We start from the raw sequence: 24,684 nt of genomic DNA on the forward strand, positions 1-24,684 counted from the left end.
TTGTGCGCCCATGAGCTTTCTTTGAGGAAGATATGTCAACGCTAAAAGCAGTTATCAAGTCGGGATCAGCGGCCGAGAGTGAAGTTTGACCAGGTTTTTATCGACTAACCAAGTGGACACAGCTGTTCTTGCTACCACCTTTTCTTCTTTTTTTCTGACATCAATAGCTGTCCCCTTGTCGATGTATGTAAAACCTCTACTACGTTAAGCGTCCAATAATTCAGCTTTAAAACTAAGCATTATTTGTTTCCAAAGGCTAGGAAAATAATTTATACTCCTTACAGCAGCCCTCCTCCACTAAGGTGTGGCTCTTTTGTTAAATACATAAAAAATGCGCGAAATGTCTGGGCTAATAATTATTGTTTGGTAAAAATTTTGGGAAAATTGCAATAGTAACTTTGCGTTTTATAATGCACACGTAACCACTGCTTCCATCATTCTCCAGTACGTCGTGCGTTTCGACTGCTGTTCGTTGCTATTTGCGAAGCAAAGCATCTGAAACAAAGTACACCAGTAATGAGCTGTAGACCTTTCTGTCGCAGTACGTCCAACAAATTCACCTCACCAAGCAGAATCCTAATAGTGAAAACGTCCAAGACGTTTTTGATTTTCTTGTCTCACGTTTTTTGTTGTTATTGTTGTTGCTGTTCTTGGTTATTGACTGACGCATGTGTAATCCTCTGTCACCGCCATAACCTTGCTAATGGTTTCCCTTCGGGAGGGGTGATGGTTAATCGCGGCACCCCATCTCTCGATTACCTTTACTTATGGGGCAAACTGCACACTCCTTTCCTCTTAGGCGACTAGAAAGGGGTGCCCTCTCCTGCCCCCTAGTGCGCACGCCTCTAATCACCACCCCATTACCAGAAAGGAAAGAGTTCTTTTTTTTTTCCCGGCATCAGTTTCATTCAGTTTAGTTGTGAAATGGAGCAACGCTTGTCTCTGCGCCAAAATGCAAAGGAGCTGCATGGGGATATGAATTCCTGATAAGTATATTGAAAGAACAGAAATCAATACCAACCGTATTACTCATAACAGTTAGCGGTTATATGTGCTTGAGAAAAAACATACTGAAGCGTTCGCGATCTCCGAAGGTATCCTTCCTCTCGTGGACTCCGGTAGCACCTAGTTATGGTAGCCTTTTTATGGACTGTGATATCGAACGTTTTTGATGCCCCCCCCCTCCCATTAGCATATCAGATTAACGGCACGGACAGGCGCTGATTGCAATGGTTTATTGCAAGAGCACGCTGAAATTGGTGATATTCTTTCTTTTTTTATTCGCTATTTCCCCTGCTACAGAGCGCGAAAGCTGTCAGGCCGTCACCGAAAGCGTATTTTCAGCGGACAACCGCGTTCCGTGGCCGTGGCGGTGAGCACTATTACGCGAGTTCGTGCGTCTTACTTTTTGCGTGTGCCGTTTTCTTCTACTACCCGCTTCTCGTTTCCCCATAATAGGGTAGCAAGTCAGGTGCGAACAGGCTAACATTCCTTTTTCGTGTATGTGACTGTCTATTAATCTCACGTCGGTGTATTTTCAGTCAGATGGTTCAACATCCCTAATAAAGGACTCACGATGGCTCTCTGCCCCTTCGTTAGCAGGCCACAGTTCAAGAAATGAATGGACAAGCGCGTCAGAGGACGCGCGGGGAATCTTGTCGCGCGAAGCTGCATCGTGCGCCCCGGGAGGGCGCTGACTGCGGGCTCGCCTCCACCTCTTCCGATCCGCTGAGCGTGCCCTGAAGCGGCGGCGCAGGGGCGACGGGGGCCCGTCATCACCGCTCGAATGCTCGTCCCGATCGGTCGGTTCCTGCACACCGTCCCAACTCGGAGCCGCAATCAATAGGCGCCCTCCTATTCTCCTCACTTCTAGCGCGACGCCGCGCGCGCACAGAAAACTTTTCTCTGCGCATACCAAGCGGACCCAGGACCCCAGAGGGTGAGACCAGCGCGGACTCTGTAGGAAGTGACAGTGAGCAGAGGACGTCGGCACTGAAGAGCGGTGAAGAACTCTCGCAGGACACAACTTTTCTTTCGTTCCTCTTCCCGTAACTCTCTTTCCTTAAATTCCGTTTGCGATTATTTAGTTTACATTTCCCTTCATTCATCGCGTCCAAGTAAGGCAGAACTGGAAAGCGGCGGCGGCCAGTGCGCAGCGCGCCACACGTAGGCAAGGTAAGCCGAAACTTCCCTTCTTTTTTCCTTCGTTTCAGAAATTTAGTCGCGCCAGAAACTCTCGTTCCTGGAAATGGCGTAATTTCTGATAAGCATTTCCTGCGTCATACTGTCTGTGACTTTTTTTGTGAAGAAATCTTTGTTTCATGCGCGGTTCTGAGCATTTCTTTAAAAAATACCTTCATATTGACAGTAAAATTGGTAATCACACGATTTAAGTTAGCAATACCGTGGCTCGTTTCAGTAAAGCTAAAAGTCCCGATATGAAAACAAAAGATACCGAGACTTTCACTTTATGAAAACGAGTTCAGCTGATATGTTTGCCTTATTTCGCGCCAGACTGTTTTTCACACGAGCTTGACGTGGGTGTCTATAATTTTCTTGTGACTTTAAAATAAGCAGTGGTTTTAATGTTGACGACTACGTTCGCATACACTTTTTTTCTTATTCAAATTCATTGTCACTGCACCGTTCTCCCTGTTATGAACGTTTTTGTTTATCTCTCTATTGAGAGATCAGCGCATAAAAAAAGCAGTAAAATTAATAGAAAAAAGCGGTAAACTCGAAAGCTATAGAGTCAAATGGAGATAGAAGTTATTGTGGCAAGAAAAAGAAGCTATAAAAGGTCTAACGACGAATGAAAAAAATTTAACATAGTAAAAAGGAAATCAATCGTAGCAACGAAGTACGACAAAAAGAACTCGTAGCCCGCCTTAGCACATCGTTTGTTTTCAATATTGTCACTACAAGGACTTCAACAGAATTTTATAGCCATATTCGTTCAGTTCATACGTTGAAAGCTGCCATGCACTTTATTCAAGCGTCAGACCACCTAAACCAATGAGCATTTGTGATATTTGTTCTATTTGAGCGTTCAATCTTATGAAGCTTTAATAGAATGAACAAAATATATTTGAAAATGAATAATTTGTGGACGACCGAAAACTTGTGATACGCCGTTTATTTATGAATTGCTTGATTTCACAATTCGCTGGTTTACTAACCAGCACAATCCTCGTTTTCCATTCTACGTCGGTCCACAAGGCCGGCTCTTTGAAAAAAAAATAAACTTTGTAAATAAATGAACTTTGTCTGCATGCGGAACTATCACTTATAACGCGAGAGCGTGCTTGTGATTGCAAAACAGTAAAAAAAAACGAAATCGAAATAAACCTCTACACGCGAGTAGAATAAAACTTCAAGCACTCGCTAATGAATCTCCTTGTATCACCGTAGTTTAAAGAATCGCGGATCGCGTTGCAGTGACACGAAAGTAACCATCGTACGCAGTGAAAACAAGAAAGCAAACTTCTAGGCGCCCAGCCTTCTTTACACGGGGCGCAATTGATGCATCCCTAAGTGCGGACCTGCAAGACTGTCGAACTCATTAGGCGACATGAGCGAGAGGAAAGAGTAAAACGCAGAAAGAGAGGAGGGTAGGACATTGATTGTGACCGTGGTTTGTGAGGCATTTAAAACCAATGAACTCTCCGGTCGCGTGAGCAAGCGCTGAGGAAAACCACGCGACAAGTCTTGCAGTTGATGCGAGTAAGTTACCTCCTTTAATTGCGGCGCTAATTACGTCGCCACCTTTGCGCGTGACTCCTGTGAAGCCAAGCACGTCAAGGCTTCCCGGTGAAAAAAAAAAAAAAGACCACGTTCTCAAGCGTACACCTCCTCACGGGTGAGCGTCAACTGGAGTGGCAAGGGGCGTGCGGCGCCCCGCCTGACAGAAAGGTCGCGCCCTGCCCCGATGAGCCGTGCAGAAACAAGCAACGGCTGAAGGTGTGCAGCCTCAGTTCACGCATGTGCTGCTGGCAGTCATCCTGTGGTCTAGACTTACAATCGAAACAAACCGAGCGCTAGAGAACGCTGGTGCGTTTTTGAAACCATCACATAACAGTGCTCAATAAATTGCTGAAACACGGAATATCCGTCGATAATATTTATCCACGCATGCTGACGCTCGAAAGTGCCACATGTAGTGGCATTCGTGAAACTCGTGAAAAGTTCAAGAAAGATTGACTTGCGTTAGCCTGTTACTGAAGTGGAAAAAATATATACTTTTTTCAAAACTCATGAATTATAACAGAAAAACAATAATTTAAAATGTCTTCACTGCTCTTATACTGAATTGCCAATGCATGCAATTAACCACCCACTTCAAGAAAGCTTTTCGCTACACTAAATAAATGGTTTGCATGATGGTGTATATTTGTTGTACGAAATGTTCTTAAGCAGTGCTCATTATTCTATTGAGAAATTTTGTAGAGAACAAATCCACTAATCAGTAGATCCGTAAAATCACGATCGACAAAAAGTAACAACGTCTCGAAGAGCTGGAGTGCCTATTTTTTGGCGACGAACACGCTCCCAAAATATGTATCCACTTCTACAGCAACCGAATAAATAAATACGCCATAGCTTCACCGGGATCAGCGCAATTTGCATGAGGCCGCCTACAGGATCGTCAGGCCGACTACACTCGGCAAATCCTGGACATATACAAATCGAAGTGCCACGTTACTAGTGAAACTTACCAAGGAAACGCGGAAACAGATGTCATAGAAATGCTTGCTTTGTTAAGCAAATTGATCTCTTGGTGACATATACTTCTGCCCTCAGTTTTTTGAGTTACCGTTTGTTGACTTAATATGCAGTTTTGAAGAGAGAGGAATCAGAAACCGGTGCATAATTGGGATAATAAAAACGGAGATACATATCACGCACGCGCTTACGCCGTCGGTGAACAAGGCTGCTGTGTTTTGAATCTTGTACGTCCACACTAAATGCGGTGTACCGGCCCGGTTTATATAGGATGTCGCATAGATTGAAAAACGTGCCGAGCCAATCTGGTGTGAGGGTAGTTTTTTCAGTGAATCCTATATGCGCATGTGGAACCAAAAAGTAAAAAACAGAAATGAGAAGAAGACTACAGCATGGCGTCGGCCACCGTTCCGAACCTGTTGACTGCACTACGAAGGTTGTGTACGGGCTTCCTTTTTCATGTGACGCTATATACATAAGACAAACCGGCAGGCGCATCAATCTGAGATTGAGGGAACCGAGAGCAATTGTCACACCGACATCCTTTTCCATATACGTGAACATTGCATCGGAGTGTGGGGTCGTCCCTCAATAATTATCAGACAGCTGGGGAAACAGTCGAGGCTTTGCACATTTTAAACACTAACTCATGTATTGGCGTTTCCTCTATCACCCTGCAACAAAAACAAATATCTTATTTCAATATGAATCCATGACGAAACCTTATGTGTTGTATCAACTGGATTTTGTGACCACGTGCCTGTTTATATGTGTGAGTCGACGCGAATGAAAAGTAGTTGCGCGTACGGCGCCCGTCCTTGTGTTTTGATCATTTTGTTTCCCGCGTTTTTTGTGCCGTTCATAACTTTGAACCCACGCCAACTCACCCAACTGTCAGTGCTGTGTGGGGCTGTTGAAAGAATTGAAGTGGCTGATATTATACGTGCTTCTAGCACGTGACTCATCCGATGATAGCGTCGAATGAAATGCGGTGAACACTGTTTGAAAAAGAACAAATGAAGGCCAATTGACAAACTACAAGCTAGCAAGCTAGGTTGGCAAGGTTACTAGCAAACTGCCAAGCAATCTCGTTTTCTCGCGAAATAATGTCATCTACATTAAAAAATTTTGAAAGGTACCTCCTTAATATACCGATGCGGTCACGCGTTTGTCTTCTGCATTTTCTGGGTAAAACGAGAGAAGCGATGACGGAGCTCCAATGTTTTGTGCGCGGTAAAGATTCTCGTATTAGCCGACCCACAATGGCAAAATCATCGCGGCACCTACCTGGCTACGTGCAGATCTGAAAATAACTCGAAAGCACTGTAACGAGCAACATGATGATGTCGAGGCTGAGGCTACTGTGACGCAGAGCTGCAAACTATAGCAACGTCCACTACATCTTAACGCTTCATGAGTTACACTCTTTAAAAGAAAAGTTTCATTTACTCCCTTGCTGGTAGTAAATGCTTGTCACAGCCTTCACTATTTTTGCGTGGTAAGTGCCGGTTAATACCATTCTTAGTTTCTAGTTTATGTATTATTTACTTCATCATTTATTTACTTTATACCTTCCTTAAAAGTTAAAACAGTGTGTATTTCTCGTTATACAAAATAATTGTTGCTGATTACCTAATTTGATTGCCCTGATAAGCACTTACAACAGTGACGATGGCGAATAACGTACAACAAGGCATGAACGAACCATGGGTGAGAACGGACATACAGACGCACACACATGACGTGGACGCTTCTGTGCTGTACATACTTTGAAGGCTATACATAGCCCTGTACCGGTGACAACGTATGAATTTAGACATATAAGCGATACTTTGGATGATGATACCTATACTTTACTGTTTCGAAACTCCTGTTCTAAGATGTAACATAAAGTTGTTATTCGAAAATAGCAGAAAAAGTCTTATATAAAATAAAAATTTATAATATTGCAACAATTACAGCATAACATAGAGGTAGTAAATCTTAAATGATTGATGGGGCCAGAAGTACCCGAACAACAGTGTGATTATAAAAAAAAGCCGCATGCAGGACCCCAGAAATTTCGAGCACCTGTGTTTCTTCAATGTGGAATGAAATTAAGTTCATATAACTCAAGCGTTCTTGTCTCCATCAAATATGATGCCACCACGACCGATATTTTAACCCGCTACCCCCAGGAAAAAAATCCAGGGAAAAATAGTTTCATATATGTAAATGGGAAAAGCAGTTGCAAATAAGACGAAGCCAATGTTTGGCCTACTATAAATATACATGTCGCACTGGTTCAACGAGCTGACACACTTTGTTTCATTATTACATACCAAGAACGTGAACATAAAATCAAGGCTCCTAGACGTCACCCGAGCAACTGAGCTTTTCTCGTGCCTTCATACAATATTGAAAGAGAAGAAAGCGAGAAAATAAAGCAACGCTAGGACTCTGAAGCGCGAGAGTTGCTCCTACGCGGGTGGTGAGCGGCTTTCCCGCAAGACATTTTAAACCATGATGGGGTACACTGCCGTCAGGTAGCATATACAGTAACTCAACTTACCCGCGCCACCTCTCTCCATCCGTCGGCGAGAAGCAGCCATGAGCTAGCGGGTGCTCGCGCCGCGCGCGGCCTAGAGAATCTCGCGGCGCCGGCAACGTGAACAACGCGCCGCTCCTTGCCGTGTGATCGCGCCGAAGGACGGGACGCCGTCGCGACATGCTTCCCGCTAGTGTGCGTGTACCATTCCCGGCTGTCGTCGGCGTTGCGAGGGTTAGCAAAGCCGATCGCGTTCGCAAATGGCCACGTCTACATCGACAAGGTGCGAGCCAGGGATGCCAATTACAAGCTTCGGCAGTGTACAGCGACTCCGGCGAGGTGCGAGTCAAGAACACCGATCGCATTCGAGAATACAGACGGCGCGTGGGTAACATTAACGAGACGCGAGCCAAAAAAGCAGAGCGCAAGCGTCTTCAACGCTTCCCGCCTCCTGTGTGTTTAAATTTCTAACAAACGTTCACTGGAGTAAACGTTACACCCGAGTTTCGCTTTAAAACATTCTTCCAGCACCCGCGTCGACGTCCGTTTCAACCGGGTCAACGCCGTGCGCACCGCTGCTGCTGCTTCGCCTCCCATCAGGATTCTCTTCAAGCACATGGTCCATAGTTTTTTCTAGGTATTTCTTTGTGGCGTCTATATTTATATATAGTCGCATACATACATATACTGTACATGACGGTAACGGTGAGGGCTGAAACCAGTCAAGACTTTTCACATGGTTTCTATCGCAATGAAATCCTTAAGCAAGCTGTTTGAAGGCCTTTGTAGTATCTCTTGGCCGAACACTTAAAAACTTGTCCCTCGCTTCTTAAGCAGGTGTTTATACTGCGTAATCTGACTGAAGAGTAAGATATTTTATTGAGATTTGTTCCTTTCGTAAATTGAGTACTTCGACGGCACACAGCATCTGTCTTTTCGCCACGCTGAAAACTTGCTGTTTTCGGGCACATGCAACATATCTGGAGCAAGCATTCACCACAGACTCCGCATTATATCATGGAATATTTAGCACCGAAATTATATAATTATTTCGATAGTTTGTACAGCAAAAATTTAAAAAATACTTCCAAGAGCTACATCAAGAGATTCTCAAGTTGTTAACTTGCTTCTGCTTAACTACGTTGGGAACCGACAGACCGGATTTTTATTATTTTCACTGCCCTAAAAAAGAAGTCACAGCTTTACCACAAAAGCGAAGCAATTAAGGCAATAGCAACCAATTAGAAGGTCACGCGAACAATGACAAGCAGATCCAAATGTGCCCCACGTTTCTCACGCACAAATAACGCCCGAAACTACTCACAGATACCGATTAACGCGAATAATCGTCTCAATTGTTGCTTCGCTGTGTCTGAAAAGCGCGCTTTGTTCGCAAACGGAGACTGTGCAACCATTGCAGTGACCTTTGTGCGCCCGGTAACCACAACAGAATCGTTCCGGTGAAATCTTAAGGACAGCCAAAACATAAGATGCTCCCAACCGCGAGACAAGGGCACGCGAGTGTGCATTCAGGGGCTTTATGACCACTCATTCTTCTTCGTGACGCAAAGTACGCGTGGAAGATGAGGGCGTGCGCCACCACGCGCTAATTGCGCCATCTTGCTGTTAATGCTGAAAACACGATAGTTCTCCTCCGAGATGGCCATTACCAGCGGTAAGTGGTAGATATGAATAGCTTCCCGTTTGCACATCGAGGGATGTGCTTCTAAGTAGCTCTATGGTTAACGCCTCTAACTCCCGACGCAGAACTTCTAAGTTTGATTCCGCGCGCCAGAGTCTTTTCCTATTTTTTTTTCTTTTCTTGCATTTTATTATATAGAGATATACGGTGAGTGACGGTGACGTCGACGCCGACACCAGCGGCAAAATCCAGCCCAGAGTGTCCCTATAATTGCTATCGCAATAATATAGGCCATGAAAAGCAAAATTGCGTGCATAGAGAGTATGCCGCCTCTCCCTACAATTCAGCTTAGCGTGCCTGTTTGTCTGAAAAAAGTTGTAAGCAATATTTTCGGATCTTTCTTTTTTTCATTCTCAAAGTTTGAAGTGCACATACGCCTGGTGATCGTAACAAAATATTGTGTTCCCTAATCGAGTGCTCACAAATAGCTAGCGGTGCGCACAATTTGAACTGAAATAACTGTATGGGCTAGAGAGCGTTTATATATGCAGCAACTGTACCCAAACGTGACGTGGAGATCAGGGAACGCCGCAAGACTATATGTGTTTCAATTTACCCGCGTACACATGAATGCAATCAGCTCAACGAGCGTTTGTGTCGCGTACTGCTGCGATTCATGGGACATTCTTTCAGGACCTCTCATGAAGCGAACACCCGCGCATTGATGTGTAAACCAGCGTAGTATCAGCTCCGTAAGCGACGTTCAAAAGATACTGCCACAATATGACACCTCCAGAGTTGGAAGCGTATTCCTAGTTTCTGTTAATTATATTCGCACAGACGTGCGAAATCTCCCGGAATTGTGCACGTAGTGGAGAACTTGAATAAACTTTGAAAAAAAAGTTAATGCACCTTCAAAGAGGTTTCGAAGCACAGAAATTTATGTAACCACAAATATATACCATTATATATTGTGCGGTTATATTCAGCTGCTTTATCGAATAATTGCAATGGAAGCAACATCCTGCTTACTGACTATCAAGTTTGAACGAGAAAATATGATTTTTTTATGTCGCAATGATATTCCGCACTCCAACGCATTGCTACCGGTTGACGTTTCTGAGTACTCGGGCCAAATTACTAGGCACCAAAAATTTATTTCAAAATAACTCACATCAGGGCAGTAAGCAAACAAAAAAGGAAACACGGTCTGACAAACAGTAGTAAATTGATGAAGGAGTAATGCGTAACACCTGACGTCTGGATCACATTAACAATATTCAAGGTACTTGGTATTTAGTGAACAACTGTACAATGCCTACTAGGACAAACTTGTTCATTCTTTTTTTACACGATCTACCTTATTTACAAGGCGTCTGCTCTTAAATTTGCGGTGAGAAAGATTTGTTGTTCTTCAAACTGCGCGCTGGAACCACCTAATGGCATACAAACTGGTTCGGTCACTTCTTTATACGACAGCGATATCTTGTGTTTAATAAATTTGGTTCTTAGTTCAGTGCTCTCCTGTGTTGTTTGTTTCCTTGTGTCGTCGTTGTTAGTGCTGCCATACCAAGGTGCGCACACAAAATAGAGGATGAGATACCCCACTTTCTACTGGCAATGAAGAAGATGTATCAACAGAGACCACCAGCACTTGCATGTGCAAACACACCTTCCTTCGATAACTGAACTTGGAAAGTGAGCTTATTGGCCTGGTGTTTCTGGATTATATGGTAGCGCAAATAAACGAGGACACAAGAGAGGCACATGAAGACATAGACGCACACACGACGCTACACTTTCAACTCAAGTTTTATTATGCGGTACCTAACCGTACTTACATTCTTTTAGACAGACTGCAACTGGGACGGGGGCTGCTGGCATGTGTGTGTGTTTGCGTGCTGGTGAGTGTATGTGCGTGTCTGTGCATCCGTGTGCGTGTGTTTGTGTGTGTGTATGCGTGTGTGTTTCTGGTGTTGTTAGTTATAACGCCACCAAACAATTCTGAATTTTTTTTAGTTTGTTCGTCTGGCTTGACCGAAGCACAGGCGAACAAAGTCGTGAAAGGTTTTGATCACAAGCTTTCAGCTTAAATTTTATATTTAGTGTTATTTGGCTTTCGCGGGAAGGAGCTTAGCAATGTAAGACATAGAATTTCTTACACAAATATTAGCGATGTTCAGTTTTCTTGATTTTTTTTACCTTGACCATTTAGCTTGAGGTTGTATAGGCGCTCGCGAGCTCCTGAATATGTTTGTACTGCGCTGCCGCATATCACTTATGACACGCTTCTCCTGTCTATCTATTAACGTATTTCTCTATCAGTCTTTGAGTACAGTTCCAAATGGAAGCAATGCAGTCCATTAACGGTATAGGATGCTATAGGATATGGGCACGTCGCCAAACGAAGGCGGAGGCACTTAGGCGGCGGCAACAGGCCAAATCAGATAAATCCTTTTAATTTCGCCTGGTTGCAGCATCCGATGAGAAGCTCTCTAAGCACGCTGCAAATTCGGTATGAATGCTAGCTTCGATTAGGACACGAAGTTGACTTCTTGCAGCGTTCTTCAGTGGCCTCGTTGATTCTTTACCTTTCCGAAACGTTTATGCTAACGCATTTCCGTCGGATCAAGCAACCGATCGATCAAAGTCTGGTTTCTTTTTCGGACAGCGTCGATATTGTCAGAGCCATTGGTGAAGTGATGCTATAGTGGGGCACTTGCAACTGTCTCTGGGCTTTTTAAAACACAAATTTGACTCTTTTGACAGCTGAAAACAATGGATGGATGAATAAAACAATATTGAACATACGGCAAGGTTTAGCGTGGCCCGGGCTAAGATCTCCCACGGGGGAACGTCAAGGCTTTGCCTCGACGTTGCCTCACGAGTTTGCTAGGAGTCCCCACTATACTATGGCATGCGTAATATTCATATCGCAATTCCAGCTAGTAAGATCTCAGAGCATAATTTTTATTCTATGCAATATCGCTCTTTTTACCGTGCAGTTATTCGCTTATATAAAATTCATTTTTATTTTTTTGTTTAAAAGTGTTTTCCATGCAACCTTATGCTAAGGAGCAAAACGCTGTAGACGCTAACTACGCCACCACGACAGTATGGTGATTTACATGAGCATTCTGATTTTTCATTACGTATAAATGAATAATAATACTCATAAATACTTATAATAGTACCGAAAACAAGGATAAAATTTCATTGATGTGGTAATAATTGCTAAAGAACTTCTTTTTGTTTGCATAGTGCAAAAAAAACGGTTATCTTGAATCCACACTCCGTAAATACGAACGTAAAAAGATGGTATTTAGGGAGAGTCTACCGCAAGCGACCACCGCCAACTTCTGTTGTACCCGGACGCGACATGCATTCGAGGAGTTTTACAGATACGTCCGCGAAATATGTAAACTGGGGGCCAATGACCAAATGACTTTTTACTTAAGCAGTATCACGGCGAGCTACCACTGCTGCTAACTACGTTTTCAATGTCCGCGCAGCGGTTGCTCAAAATTTCGTCGGTTCACAAAAGCACACAAGCAATGCTTCGCAAAAGAACTTAAACAAGCATCTTTTGCAAAAGTACACAAACAATGCGCAGATAATTCCGCATTGTTTGTGTGTTTTGCGAAGCATGCTTAAGTTCACTCTACTCGAAATTGACGCCTGTGTGATTCCTTCTTCTTTTTTTCCTCTCGCTATTTGTGTTTTCTGTCACGCTCACCTCTAGTGCGGCTAAGAATGCTTAACTTGAGTAGAAGTTTGCCTACGAACTTGAGGCACCGGGAAGAAAGAATGTTTCCGCTTCGCACACTATAGAAAGCATGTGAAAGAATCTGTTCCACAAAGTCCTAATGCATTGGTAGGGTGCAAGGCGGGTACCTCCGTCTCGAATATTGATTGCGCGTAATTTAATTTCCCAGGTTCATTCGGATCACCTTATTTGTCTTTCGCCGCTTCGACTCCGCAAACTTCGGGATCTTCCGTTTCTCAACGCTTCGGCAAGCTACTTCGCTTAACTGTGTGCCCTGTAGTCTGACGTCGATGGCAGCAGAAGGAAAAGAACGCTTTTGTTTAGCTAGGTAAATTGTTGAATGCATTATGGCTGTATGGCACTTATTGTGACACGATGAAAGCAAAAACCAGCAACGAAAAAAACGTTAGTGTACGGGGCAAATTTTGAACGACTGACGCAAATGCGAATCTTTCTCAGAAAAGCAGGCAACAAACGCATTTGCTCTCTATTGTGTACTTTTTGTTTTCATAGCTCCGCTTTGTTAGCTGAATACCATGCCCTAAACTTGTATATTATTGCAGGATTACAAGGGCACTTCTCTGGAAGTTTTTCTATAGTTGCATTGTCCCATCGGCAAATCCTTAGAATAAACATAGTCCCTTCCCTAACTCCTTTCCGAGTTAGGATTTGTAATAGTGGTATTGCAGTTTAAGAACGATGTAGACAAAATAGTAAGCATTTTCGCACCTTGAAGTTATAACATTTATTCCCTGAAACACGAGCGCTCACGTACCCGGGGTGCGCATTGTACAACTAAGTATACAAGTGTAAATAGATGCCCATTGTTTTTGTATACTGAACAAATTGAATACGCACAAATTGCACAATGCGTGGCTCCATTTAAAAAGAAATAATGCTGCAAGAGCTTACTGCAGATTCAGCTATAAGTGTTTTTTATAGTCTATAAGCTTTGCAAGACATGAACTGTGTCGGTGCAGTATTGCAATAGTATTTACTTAATTTAGGCGAATCACGCAGGTATACTCTATTTAGGCCAGTAAAGCCACCTTCCGCCCTTTCACTACCCTACCCGAAACTAACTGCGGGTGATTTCCCATCTTCTTCATTCGTTGCCTACATTCCTTTTTTATCGATTCGTGTTTTGTGTCGTATAGGTATGTGGCAGACTGCATCATCGTGGAACTGCGTGCACGGTAGCAGACAAAGCTGGCGGATATGGCAAACAAATTACCACTTTCCTCGTCCTGGTCTCCTTGAGATCTTCGGCAAACGGTTGACACGAGTACCCAGCATGGACCAACTGATTCCTGGACAAAAATGGTTTGCGACTTAGGTTGTGTCAGCTGGGATGCAAGGCTGAAGTTATGAAGAGGTGTCATCTATATAGAAATGACAGCACGGTGTTAGCCCTCTTTAGATTTGTGGTAATATCTTAGGTGGATACCGTGACCCATCAAGCCACTTTCAACTCTGTTCCTGAAATGGTTCCAGAGGGCGCAATTCAGAGCGATACATCGCCCACAAATTGAGTTCGTACGCTATTATCTAATTTCGTATAGCTGGCTAAGTTGATGTAGCATTTTCAGGTAAATATGAAAACTTGAACGCTTTCTTGTGAACGATGGAAAGTTGGAAGCTTCTGTCATTGCATTTTCTGCTTTATCCTTCAAGCGAAAAGTTTATTCTTTTTTTGCAGCTAAGAAGAAGGAATTCTGAATTACTCTGATCCATGGAAGTAAATAATACTACAAGACTACAAAAAAGCCTAAAAAGAAACGTAGGTTCCGCTTACTGCACGGCAACAATGTGTAGCATGCATTGACCTCGAGGACATAACGTGGCGCCACCTACGTGGTGACGTGACTCATAGGATGTCGGGGGGTGTCGTCTGCTCTAACACAGCGTTTCCTGCGCTTATCCCACCACGCGTTCTTTCTTATGTGTGCACCGCACGTGCTTCACCCTTGCTTTGAAACGCATTTCTAATAATAGCGGTATGCACTGAATACCCGGGCAAATAAACCACAACTCCTGCCACCCCAAGTGGCACACCCACGTCTACAGCTAGTGTGCCGCAGTCGTGATCTAAAGCCGGTACAGCCGACGCAATGGAGGATGATTCAAGTGATGTCGGGAAAGCTAAGTGATTGCTACGTTCTCAAGAACTTTCCCGTTAAAATTATTTCAATGAATGCCAAAAGGTGGCGGCCCAAGTACTATGCGTTGTCAGTACACGTTAGAGATAACCATGAATTTGGTCGAAATTTCCGCAACCCTCCGTTACAGCGTCTCTCATAATCATATGGTGGTTTTGGTACGTAGAACCTCAGTTATTTTTACTAATATTACCGCGAGAATTCACAGCCTGTATAAAACGAACAAGTGAACTTGCAATAAAACCTGCCGCCGTAATACCCCTCGCACGTGCGGTGCTCATGCAGAACTGTCAACGAAACCGTCAGAATGGTGACTGGAGTGAATCGCGACACATGATTAGAAGTGCTGGTGGGATCCGCGAAACAGGTACAGCCAATTCGCCCTCCACTGCGCATATTAGTTCTCCGATATGATTGACAATCACTATCGTTTCGTTGGTTGTTTTATTACTAATAAGTTTCCTTATCGCTTTGACTTACGCTCTGCTTTCAAAACCTTCGGTGCGATCATAAGCGTGCAAAAATGTCTGTATCGTGTGGACCTCGCCACGGTTGATATTTGACACATGGGTGCCTTACTTTTTCATTTTACTTATCTTCTTAAATGACACTGAGCTTGTTTGTCTTTATCATCAGTAAATTTAGAGACAAACGCTCGCGATGAACTCCGAGGAGCGCTTTTGAGCAAACGTCATGCTCAAAAGTGCCAAACACGAAAAGCACCAAACATCATAGCTGCGCCGGCGTGAGCGAAATTCTCGTCATGAAAGTGCATTCTGCCTACCAGCGCGTTAGCACTGGCACGGCCACTGGTTTTTATACAGCGGCCATGGCATTGGCGTCACAAGTTTCTTCATCTTTGAGTTAATAATAGAAGAGTATCTGTCGCATACACCTGTGGTGCACACGCACCACTATATCAATGACCATATAGTAATGGTGAGCGTGGTGCATTACCACACAGGCCTGCCTAAAGACGTACGGGGGATCCTCAAAACAAAGAGCCGATTTTCCCTTTACTGCTCTTTTCAGTTGTGCTCCGATCTCATTGAAGATTGTCACCATTTTTTTTAACCGCTTACATGCTTATTTTTACCTTTAGCTTGAACATTCGGCAACATATCGACGTCAGTTTTCAGCACCTTCAATGTGAGCGTAAACGTGACAAATCGTTTTGTAAGGACCTCGCCGTGTGAAATATTTGTGACGTGGTCGCTTCTCTTTTTGTTTATTTTGTTAGCATACAGTAAGCCTATCATTCTCCAACATCAACAAATGCCCGCGATACGCTGCCGGGAGCGCTCGTGAGCACTCGTCAGCTGTACGTTACCGAACATCTCAGCTGCAGCGACAAATATATACGGAATATACGTCACGAATGTGGTTTTGGCAGACCTGTGAGTTAGCGTTGGTGTCTTTTCCCATTTTTGGGCGGTACCAGCCAAGTGTAGCGAATTTATGAACGAATAGGGAAATTGCAAAATTTACGTTGGTATCTGCCTCATACGTCTGACATTGAGGCATCGAACAATACACAACAAGGGGAACCTGTTTGCACGGAACCTAGCACTGTTTATGCGGTGATGATATCTCTAACTGGCCAAATGAACCTTTTCACGCTGAAAATTGAACGTGGTGCACCACTATTTAACATTCCCGTTGTGTTCCACAAGAATGCAGCGAGGCGAGCGAGGGTATCCTCAGTATTTGCTAAGGTACTCGGCTGCTAACCCGCAGGTCGCGGGATGGAATCCCGGCTGTGGCGGCTGCATTTTTGATAGAGACGAAAAAGCTGTAGGCCCGTGTGCTCAGATTTGGATGCGCGTTAAAGAACCTCAGGTGGTCGGAATTTCCGGAGCCCTCCACTATGGCGTCTCTCATAATCATATGGTGGTTTTAGGACGTTAAACCACACATATCTATCTAAGAATATGCTATTTGTGACGTCAAAATGGTCGCAGCACTGGTCTCTCCAGGGGAGGCCCTCGCGGCCAACACATTTATTCGGAAGCTGCGTTATGCTGGCAGCACCAGAGATGTAAGAAATCAACATGAGCTTAACCAGTACCGAGAAGCTTTCGCCCCACGCATGAACATCGCCACCATGGTTCTGCACGCTAATTATTACTATCGTTATTAGCTTCGTACGTACCACGGCTTTTGATCGTGTGCTACTGCTGCCGAGGTTTTCCTGGTGTATAACCTCGATCTACGCCTACAAATGTAATTTGTTCGTTGAGGAGTGCCTGACGTGTCCCTAATTGTGGACGTTCTAACACGCACTTCTTTTTATAGGGTTACAGTCAGTCACGCGCAAACCTTTTCTGCTGGCACTTTCAGTTTGTTCACAGTGACATTCTACGCACTGCCCTAAATCCTCGCATTGGTTGGTTTATAAGATGAAAATTAAGACATCTGCATGAAATACTCAACAGCGTTATACGACACCTTTGATTGCGCGAAATGCGCCATTTTTGAACCGGAGAATCGTCATGTACAATAAAATGTCAGGACATTCATGTACGCTAGCAATGGGTACGAGTTGGTTTAGCTTCATGGTGGCAAATGTCAGCATGAAGTGTGGATTCTTCTGCTTCTGACAATCCTCCCTTACCTTTTTTTTCGTACTTAAGCGCATCGTTATATTTAATTTCTACCCTGAACTCTGTGGTGCGCGCGAAAATGGACAAGTGCAGTTCACCTGCTAGGGCCTCAGCGTAACTCAACCAGTCTTACCCAACATAAACAATAGAAGCCAAGAGGCAATATTAAGTCAATAGAGAGCGCATTGTCACGAAAACAATGTTCAGTACATTGATGCAATCAAACAACAAGGCTTTTCCTGACTGGCGGGTAAGTGTAGTAAAAATATTTCAAGGAAACCTTAATACGTAAAAAATCTAAGGGAAGCCAGTCTCTGTTTTTAACAGCGGAATTACTTAAACTAGCGCTACGAGGTCCAGTGGCATTCACCTAAATTGCGATGACGTTCCCATGCGTCGCCTACGAACATGTTGGAAGAGGGAAAGAAGGAGGAGAGGAAAGTAAAAATGAGGAGAACTGATGAAGAGGAGGAGAAGAAATGAATAAAACAAAATGAAATATTACTGTGGGCGGAAGTTAGGAGGAGAGAAAAGGAGTTATAACGGTAACTTATATACAGCCGTGTATAATAAAAAAGCGTTAAAGAGCTCCTTTCGCGAAAATAACCGGCGTCGGTGTTGTTGTCGTCGGTTGTGAGCGAAAAATATTCATCTTGTCTGTGGCCGAAAGAATGAGAAAGATACAAATAAAGTAATTAATAAAAATTCCGATTTGGGGAAGGATTGAACCCGACCTGTTTCGATACAGCTCCACTGTTTCCAGTCTTTGCACCATGCGTCACTGCCCCAATTTTATAGCGAGAGCTGTATATGGCCTGACGAAACGAAAAATTGTTCGGCATCGGTGTCTCGAAAGGTCCCCATTGGCTGTGCTATGAGTTACGTCGTTCATTCTCAGCGTCGTATTGAAGCACGTACGCCATTGGTGGCGTTGTAAGTGACCTCGCCCAACATATCACAGCCGGGGCGCCGAGAACGCGTGCATAAGTCTCTACTAAGACCTTCCACATGGGTAAGCCACATGACAAGCGTAGAAGAATGCGACAGTAGAAACGTTAGAGCTCGCATTTGCTGGGCTGACGGCGCAGTCTCGGCACGAAAACAGGCCTGGAGGCCAAATTCTGGCCGTAACTTCGTAATGGTGAACCGGCTGCCTTCCAGGACACCCTGAATCGAGAGAGGGAATGCAAGCGCCGGAGGCGGGTGAAACCTATGAACCACGCCACCATGTTAACTAATTATGTCAAACGCTTACAACAACACCCCACTGAAGAAGCTCCGTTGTGGGCACGACAGCGTAAAAGATGACGATCGCGAGAGCGCGTCCGAGGGGTGGGGGGCGAAAAGGGGGGTGAACGCCAGCTTTCAGCGGGAGTTTCTCCAGCCGCACTTCAGCTTCTGTTGCGACGGCTGTGGGCACACATGGTTCGAGGACAACCACTGTGATTAACGCATTGTGAAAGGCGTTCAACCACTTGACTAACTCCTGCATTACCGTGATCATGCGAAGCACAATGTGTAGCACGTGAAATAAACACTGGGGTAAACCCAACCCAAACGTGTTTTTTACCTCATTAAGAAGCGTGAACATGTAACCAATAGTTGTGAAAAGCTTCAGTGCAGCGTAGGGTTGAGCTCACTGCTATACGCCGTTACCATACGCTTCAGCTTTCCCTGATTAACCATTTGTATGGAGTGCTTAGGTGGTGATTCTTTAGGGGCGAAGCTTCTCTTAGTCCAACTTTGTCCTGCGTCTAGCCTAACCGACAGAAGAAGAGAACGAGAAAAAAGAAAGGCAGTATCTACCAAACAGTATAATGGATAGAGCTGTCTCATAGAAGCACACACAAACTGCAGTTGGGTGTGGAGTCTAGATGGCACTGTACCGCTACTCCCCGATTGGCTGCTGCGCGGGCTGTAACAGGGTGCGCTGGGAACGAATGCCTCTCTCAGCCTCCTAGATCGTCGCCGTACGTGGTGGATTGAGGTGGGGCATAGACGAGCAGAGCGGCGGACGCGGAATGCTGCGGCGGCTTTTGCTCGTCACCTCGTAGCTGGGGCATGAACGAAGCGGAGCAGAGAGACACGGCGGCTCGTGCTCGTCGGCTCGTTGGTGGGGCATGGTTGGATGAAGCGGAGCGGAGGTGTGCGGCGGCTCGTGCTCGTCGCCTCGTTGGTGAGGCATGGACGAAGCGTAGCAGAGGTTTGCGGCGGCTCGCGCACATCACCTGGTTGGTGGGGCATGGATGGATGAATCGGAGCGGAGAGACGTGGCGGTTCCTGCTCGTCGCCTCATTGGTGAGGCATAGACGAAGCGGAGTGGAGGGACGTGGTAGCTCGTGCTCATCGCCTAGTTGGTGGAGTATAGACGAAGCTGAGCGGAGGGACGCGGCAGCTGGTGGTCGTCACCACACAGACAAACAGACACACACAAAGACAGATGGACGAACAGACACCTGGATGCGTGCATGGACGAACGGACAGTAGGATGGATAAATGGACGCATGGAGGTGTGTACACGGACGACTGACGCACTCACAGACGGGCGGACAGACGCTTCATCTCTCTCATCATCATTCACTTCGTGAATATGCTGTGATTTTTCTCGACAGCTCTACTGTTTCCAATTTTCGCACTGCATGTCGCTGCTTTGATTTTCGAACCAGCTTGACTGTTTCCAGTCTTGACAGCATTTGTCATTTCCCTAAATTTTTTGTCCTTTTCTTTTACAATATTCTGCTTTCTTAATGTTTTAGCGTTCTGTATTATTGTAAATAGTGTGTTTTGCCGACGTTTACACTGCTTTAATAAACCAATAACAAAATAAAAAATAGCTGAGTGGTGCACTTTTCTCAAAGTTAAGCTTGTTAGCAAACTGGTGTCAAGAAAATTAGCGAAGTTCACGCAAGACAAATCCAGCATTTTTTCTCTCTCTCACAGTTCTGGTGGTTGCCAATCCCTTGGAATATGCGCCCACAAACATTGAATAAATTTCAAAAAGGTAACCAGGGGTACATGTCCAGGGAAGCATATCACGACACTACTATTAAAACGAACTATGATTCGAGCGCTTCAATACCCGCCAATCGTTCCGCGACAAAAAGATAGATGCCACATTTAGAGCACGCATTGAGCGTACCCACTCCGTCGTCGTTCTATTGGCAAAAGTGCTTCCCGGTGCGCAGAAATAGGTCACGAGCCCTGCATGTTGGCAAAGGCACCAAAAATACACAGAGCATAACGATTTCTTGCTTGTCCATATTCCAGACATCCACAAATCGTTTCGCAGATAGGGAGTGTCAAGAGTGGGCAATGCGCTTAGGCCATCGTATTGACTAAGTCCGCGGAGAGGCCGCTCCGTCGTCAAGAAATATCCAGGCATGCATCGTAATGGTCTCTAAATGTACCATGCTTTGTAGTGCCCCACACTAAATTTCGATACACTCCGTCTTAAAAAACGCATGAAAGCCTTGCTTATGAATAGGCCACACAAACACTCATCTCTACGCAATGAAAGTGCAAAAGAAAGATATAAGACAGCCTTCAGCTGACGTCGCGAAGTATGAGCGCAGTGTGCTGCCCATCATTTCTTCTATTTGGGCTGACATCAAAGTATTCATTTAAACAGTATGCTTATTAACCAGAAGAAGAACAAATACGTTCACCAGTGCGCGCAAGTGCTCAGAGATCTGCATGAACTGACGAAGCAAATCAAATAAAACGATAACTAGGGGGCGGAAGCTCATGTATATAATAAGTGTAATGCTACACATTGACTGACAAATGCAGAGTCATGCTTTGCCCGGGTTTTTTGTGTGCTACATGTTTCATCATTGATGAAAAGTAACAGTATATGATGCCAAAGAAAGTATATGGGAAGTTATTGAAACCTATTTATTGTAAATATTGTTGTAATTTCATTGACAAGATATTTACAGAGGGAAATAGTGCGACTGTCAGTATGGTGGCTGCGTTTCACCAGAACACGTCGTCATTCCCTTTTTCCCTCATTACAGCATAGTGGTTACGGCGACACTGCAACAGTACGAAAAAACAGTGAATGGAAAAAGAACTTGGCGACGTCGACTTCGTCCATTTTACAAGTTGACAGAGGAAAGTGGGAAGAAGGATGACCACCGCCGTAGCTCAGTATAGTATAGGGCATAGGAGGCGTTATTTGAAGGTCGCTGGTTTGATCCCTGTCATCGGCCAGTTATCTTTTCGCGTCCGCTTTTCTTTCGTCATATTTACAAAAAGAATCTAAAAACATCTCCGATATATACCTTCCTTGGCATCATTATTTGTTAGCTTTTATTATTACTGTGTCTATAAAAAAACTAGCTTCTAAATTTACACAAGCTTATTATGCATCACCACTAGCAAGCCCACTCTTACACTCCTAGAAGAGCTCGTGAAAAGTTAATTCGGTTTTATTTTTTTCTTCATTTTTCTTCCCCCTCTTTTTTCACTTCATAGTATGTAGGCGAAATACTCCAGAGCTTGAACAAAAGGAGGCTATATTGTTCAGGAGAAGGGATGAAATTGCGAAAACTTCAGTACACGTAGCGCCGGGCATCGTTCATTTCCGGATTCAGGGAAAGCCTCACGAGGTTTAAAATTATATAGCCCTTCCAGCAGAACATACATATACTGTTCACGTGAACATGTGCCTGAAAACTGGACGCCGCTAGAAGTATGCGAGAGCATGTACTTAAAATGGGACGTCTCAACAGCCGCGACTCGCACGAGCACGTGTGTCTCGATAGTGTGCTCTCATTTATCAAAGGGACATTTCTATGCCCTAAATATCTTACAAACTTGCTATTCTGTGAGCAAGGGGACGTCTTCCCAACACGCGTCGTATTTTCTAAAGCGGATGAATATTTATATCGTGCAAAAGCTGCTTTCCTTAACATGTGGCGCGTGCGCCGTATGTCCAACATCTCGCATTCCTCTCACGTGTCAGGCGACATCCTTGAAGATTGGGTGAATGTGCGCTGATTTGGGGTTGGTTCAAGTTTTCTTTTCAATCACGCCGAACTGGGTTAAGTATTGAAAACATGAACATCAAAAGAAACTTCAGCGAAAGCTTTTCAGCGGACACAGACGACCCTATTTCCTGAAATTCTCATAATACAGAAGGATAATATACTGATGGAGGTGTTATCGTAAACAATACGAATGGTTGATGATGAGGGGTGTAAAGCAGTATATACTGGAAATGTTCCGTGTTGTGAAAGTGGATGAATCAAGTTTTCATAAAATTTACTTCGAATAGCTTGCGTTAACGTGAAGTTGCACGCACTTAGCACACGGGCGCTTTTGCAAGTGAAAGAAGAAAAGCCTTGTCTTACCTAAATTATGGTACATCAATGTGATAACTAAATTTCATGGGTGTAATGTTACAAATTATGCATATATTGTACACACTTCTCATGTTCGTAGCTCGCGAAATTATGCAATTCGATGGACGAACGTACGGCATTGCCGACTTGCCTCTTTCAAACAAAAGCTGAAGTCAAAGTGGCCCTTCAATGACTGTAAAGAGATGTGAAGGCCGTAGAAGGCAACTAAACTCATGGAAGCGCCTTAATAGTTATCAGTTTTTGGTCTTTCTGTTCTTTAGCATAGACGAATTTCATTAGGTGGGGTGAAAGAATCGTGAGGGCCTGGACCGCCCCTCGAAGTCAAAGAAGGCATAGATGACTTTGCCGTCTTTTGTTGGAAAGTACACATAATTTAGCTCCGAGCAAAGATTGTACGAAAATACATCTAGCCCCAGTTGCTCATTGGAACCGAATCCACCACATTACGGTTACCTTGTCGCCAACCATCTTGGATATTTATAAATAAACATTTGCCGTGGGAACCGGAATACGTGAAAAAGTGTGAGATTTGAGCAGCATGCACGCAGCTGGCCATTAATAGCTTGTTGGCTACTTCACGGAGATGGCCGAATTCGAGCACCTCGTCGCGCAATCCGCGAATGCAATTAAGGCATCAGCGGGCTTCAGTTTTCATTATTTAGAGTGATATAACTGACAAACAATAAATCCAGACACTTCGTCGTTGCATATGCTATGTTGGTTATGTTGTGCCTATTTGTATTGTGTTATTACAAATACCAATTTTGTTAAGTGTCATTACACCGAAACGTGAAAAATATTAACTGTTTCCACAGAGCCAGCCAGGAACCGGATATTGAGCGGTCCATTAAAGCGGAGATAAAAGAACTTGTCACTTAAAGTGGGCTTTGTCTTTCGAAGTTTCCGCTACGTTTGAAAAAAAAAAGCGAAGGGGCGATAACTTAACTTCATCTGCACATCATTTTCGTATTCTTTCTGCACTCTTCGTTTCTCAACTCATGGCGGTCTGCAGTAGTACCTTAGGGAAATAATGCCTAGGCGTGAAACATATCTACTTTATTTTAATGTATTTGCCCTCTTCATTTTGTCTTGACGGTCATTATTGTCATCTGACTTAGCATTCTTTTCCTCTCCAATCCGTTTCCGCTAAGACTTGCTGGGCGAATTCTCTGGTAATGCAGGCTCCACTTAGAATGCAGCGCCGTCTCTTCAATAGAATTTTAAATCAGTCGCACGTGCCTTGTGCAGAGTGCCTGGGTCTTGGACGCTATTTGGTACAAATGACGACATGGAGTCACATGTAAAAACGTTACTTCGCATTCAATGTAGTTGTCGCCCAGTTTCTCTCTCTCTTTCTTTGAGTGTATGTCTTTTTAGTAATTTAACGTGCGTGAAATTCAGCATTGAGGCTGACGCCGAGTCATGAATGAAAGGGGAATACTCCTTATGTACAGTGATTTGTACTAACGGAACTGGAAATTGGGCTAGACGGTGAGGGTTCAGAGTAGACGTAGCGCAAGAAACGTAGATGTAAAAGTCGGAAACACAAGATTTGCCTTAAACTTCAACTGGCCTTTAATCTGAGAAATCACATGCAAGTAAACTTACAAGCACAGCATCCACGGTGAAACCCAGCCTGGCAAAGAAAGAAAGCGCAATACATTACACTATCTGAATATTGGCCTCGAGATCTTGGAGTGGCGCCCTCTCACGTGTTACGTCAGTTTGTGGACTTCGCTTTTAACCGCGCTGCAGCAGCCACTGCTCCAGTGCGCGGATCGTCTGCTTCGAGCGGGAACTTTGTCGAACGAAGAGCCTTGTGTGGGTGAACTAAAGCCTCTAACAATTATTTTCGAGTGCAATTATGAATTTGTTTTAGTCGCAGCCTAATCGACAGGG

The 24,684-nt window shown here is 44.3% G+C and overlaps 1 protein-coding gene across 1 annotated transcript in view; it reads left to right on the top strand.

Annotated features, from left to right (window-relative positions):
- The first annotated feature begins 1,774 nt into the window (after positions 1 to 1,774).
- The window catches only part of Dop1R2 (dopamine receptor 2), a 403,319-nt gene continuing 380,409 nt past the window's right edge, over positions 1,775 to 24,684 (top strand). Inside the window, exon 1 of the mRNA XM_075877252.1 lies at positions 1,775 to 2,175. The gene's annotated coding sequence lies outside the window, so the exon portion shown is untranslated. The remainder of the gene's footprint in view (positions 2,176 to 24,684) is intronic.

Source organism: Rhipicephalus microplus, chromosome X, assembly GCF_043290135.1.
Source record: "Rhipicephalus microplus isolate Deutch F79 chromosome X, USDA_Rmic, whole genome shotgun sequence".
In the NCBI taxonomy this organism is placed as follows: Eukaryota; Metazoa; Arthropoda; class Arachnida; order Ixodida; family Ixodidae; genus Rhipicephalus; species Rhipicephalus microplus.